This window comes from Phyllostomus discolor, chromosome 2 (genome assembly GCF_004126475.2).
Source record: "Phyllostomus discolor isolate MPI-MPIP mPhyDis1 chromosome 2, mPhyDis1.pri.v3, whole genome shotgun sequence".
NCBI lineage: Eukaryota > Metazoa > Chordata > Mammalia > Chiroptera > Phyllostomidae > Phyllostomus > Phyllostomus discolor.
The window spans coordinates 210536364-210540160 of NC_040904.2; positions in this window are offsets into that span (position 1 = coordinate 210536364).

Consider the following 3797-nt stretch of genomic DNA (forward strand, 5'->3'; position numbering starts at 1 on the left):
ATGGGGGGGAGGGGAGCCCGAGGCGATCACACCTGTCCTGGGAGTGAGGAAAGGAGGGGGGCTGCTTAGGGTGACCCCGGCTTCTCTGCCCTGACCCGTGTATCTGGAGCAGGAGGACGTCGGTGGAGGGAGTGACATCAGCGGTGTGAGTCAATGGTCGAGCGTGTGTCCTGTGCCAAGGGTCACCTGGCTGGCACGGGGCGAGGTCAGGGTTGGCACCTGGCAGAGGAGGAGGCCCTGGCGGGTGCTGGCTGCCTGGGGCTGAGGAGGAGGATGCGGAGCTGACACCTTGTCCTCCTGGGCTGGGGAGATGCTGGACATCTTGCCGCCATCTCCAAACTCTGACTCCTGGGGCTACATTGCATCAGCCAGCTCCTCCTCAGAATGTCCCCAGGACCTGAGAAGTCACCACTGTGACAAAAGCAGACCTCACACGCAGCTCTGTGGGGGCCACAGGCCCAGCCCATCCCCTGTCCCACACACGAGGGACACAGGGTCACAGGGGACATGGCAAAAGGATCCCCTCAGCCCTGCCAGGTGTGGCTCAGTGGGCTGTGTGTTGTCCTGCAAACTGAAAGGTCACCAGTTCGATCCCTGGTCAGGACACAGGCCTGGTTTGTGGGTTCAGTTCGAGTCGGGGCCCTTAGGAGAGGCAACCAATCAATGTTTCTCTTTGACATCCATGCTTTTCTCCCTCTCTCTCTCCCTTCCTTCCTCTCTCTCTAAAAATAAATAAATAAAATCTTTTTTTTTTTAAAAAGGAACCACTTCAGGGCCCCCAGACACGCCCAGATTCCTACATCCCCTCTGGTGGAGGCAGAGGGTGTCGACACGTCCCGAGTGGGGTTCGGGGGAGGAACCTCCACATCCAACCTGCTCCTCTGGTTCTGATTTCTGGGCTGTGACAGCAGCCCCCACTCCATCTCTGGGAGCAAGGAACGAAGACCCCAGAAGTCGGGAGAAGGGCTCCCCAGTCTGTGCTGCCCATCCCTCATCTCCCAGGTCCCCAGGCTTAGAACTTTGCCCCTGACACAGGCCTGAGGTGCTGGAGAGGGGCTGTGACACCCCTGGCTCCCCTGCTGAGACCTGGGCTGGGCTGAGGCTCAGAAGGCCGCCTGGAGGCGGGTGGACCTGAGGCCTCTGGACACGTGGAGATGCCACACCCCAGTCCCAGAGGGAGGAGGGCAGGGTGGGCCCGGTGCACCTCCTGCACCTCAGTCTGCGCTCCCTGGGGCACCCGGGCCTGTTCCCAGTGTCCCTGACAAGGGAATGGGACAAGGCCCAGCACCGTCTGTCCCTGCTCAGGGGCCTCTCTCCCGACACACCCGCCCTCCCCCATGGGGGACCCAGGTCCTACCTCTTTCCCAGACCTTTGTGCACTTTGTGGGAAACCTCGGCAGCTGCAGGAAGTGTTCAAGGTTCCCACTCAGGGCTGCAGAGACGGACACGGGCGTGGGACTCTCATTCCCCGGGACACACAGGATTTCTTCCCTTGTCTGCCCAGGCTGCTGTGGACACAGAGGCGGTCTCTAGGGTCCGCTGACGCCCCCACAAAACCAGGTCCTGCCCTGGCCTGAGGAAGACTGAGAGGAAGAGCCCGGGTCCCCAGGGTCCCCAGCTGGGGAGCCAGACTTCAGGGACAGACTGGGGGAGGACGCCCCTGGGTGGGGCCCAGAAGCAGAGAGGTGAGGCCCACCCAGGCCCGAGCTGACACCTCCTTAGCACCGTCCTGCCCCTTGTCTGTGTGACGCAGGCACGTAACTCAGGGCAGGAACCCTTGGGGAGAAGGCCCAAATGTGCTGGCCCACGGCATCCCTTCCAGTGGTCCCGGGTCTTGCCGAGCCACCTGTGTGCTGCCCACTCACGGCTCAGCTGCCTTCCCAGGTGTGTGGCGGCTCGGCCGGGCTTGTGTGCACCCCAGAGGGGCCACCAGGCATCGGCAGGAGCGGGTCAGGGGTGGCGACCCAGGCTGGACAAAGGGAGTCGGGAGGGACGACCTCCTGGGGAACATTCCAGAAGAGAAGACCTCAGAGCTACTGGCTGAGGAGCTAGACTGGTGGGGAGACCTCCCTCTGGGATGGGGGAGCAAAGTGTTCTATTGGCAAAGATGTCCCCTCCTTGGTCAGCCCCAAAAGACTCTCCAGAAGAGCCTGAAGGGCGCATCTACTTGGGCCCGCAAGTGATGGGAAGGTGAAGCCAGTTGGGCGCTGGCCCTGGGGCTGCGGGGGCCATGGCAGAAGGGGCGGGGCAGGTAGGAGGGCACCACCTTTGAGGGTCCTGCAGGGCTCAGGGCCTGGAGTGTCAGGACCCCACTCTCCTCAGCCCACCCTTGTCCCCGCACGGGGTGTCTCCACAGGAGACCCGCCCTCTGACCTTGGGTGGGTGTTGGCATCAGAGGCACTTTGGGGGTGAGTGACTGGGGGGAACTTTGGGGCTCAGGAGGAGAGCTGGCCGGGATCAGAGTGCCATTCTCCCGCCCTGGAAGGGAAGACGTGGGACAGGGTTGGGGCCAATCTCAGGGACCCTAGTCTCTTAACCCTGGTCTTTGTAGAGATGCCATCCACAGCCCAGGAAGGCTAAAAATGCCTGGGTGTGGAGGGCGTGCCATGGGCGCTGAGTGTGACCTGTCAATTAGGCACACAGGTAAAACAGAAAAACACACCCAGATACGGTCTCACCGGGAAACCCCTGAGCCATCAGCCAGGGGGACACTATCTGCTTGGGGGACCAAGGTCCGGAGGACACCGGAAATAGGAGGGGTCTCAGCACAGGGGATCCCTGTTTGAGTGCAGAGGGGCAGCCACCAGAGGAAAAGGGAGACACTGATTTCAAGTTTTTCCTGTAAGGCTGTGATGACCAGCTCGGGGGGAGTTGCAGCCTGGTTCTCCATGCAGGTGGTAGTGGGGGACCCCATGGGGGTGGCCAGCTCTCCTGCGTGGGCACACCACCCCTGGGAGGGAGCGCTGGGCCAGCACGTGGTGGTGTAAGAGGAGCCCGGATGGACGGTCTGTGGGACAGAGGGCCATCCCCTGGGGGACAAACATGGCCAGCTAGGGCTCAGGTCACATTGGAGCCTGGAACACAGCTTCCCCACATTTGTCATGGCCTGGAGCCAAGAGAAAGGCAGGTGGCCATTCCTGAGGCTGCATACCTGCTGTGTCCTCCCGCCCCCAGTGCCGTCCAGACAAGCTCTCCTTCTTCCAGGAGCCTTTCATGTCCTCCCTGGGTATTGGGGTGGGACCTTTCGTGCCCTGTCTCCTGACTTTTCTTGGTAGGCTCCTCGGGAGAGCTCAGCACAGGACTGTCCCCCCACTCCCCTTCCCTTCCTGGACCAGATGAAGCCATGCACTGCCTCCCAGGGCAGAGCCTCCGTCCTCACAGAGGCCACAAAGGGCCCTGCATCCAGCAGGACCTGGCCCAGGCCGCCCCTGCACTGGCTGCTGGGGAGACTCAGGGATGGGTGCCCACTGCTGGTCCTCCGGGGCTCTGGGCCCTGGCCCCGTGTCTCCCCAGGGTATGAACACCTGTGCTGTCCACCGCCCTGGCACATGTGTCTTGCTGTGCCACGCTGCCCTGAGTGACCACAGCCTCCTCAGACTTCAGTGGCCCGAGGTCAGTCCCCATGGCTTCCAGGGGTGGCCTTTGTCAGAATAGAGAAGTCAACACCTAACTTCTCCTCAAGGGCAAAGGAGGTGTCTCCTTCTTCTGTGACACCTTGTGGGTGGCATGAGTAGCCTGAGTTCAGGGAAGGGGCGGGGCAGAGCATGGCCAGGTCAGCAGTATCTGGGTGCTCTGAT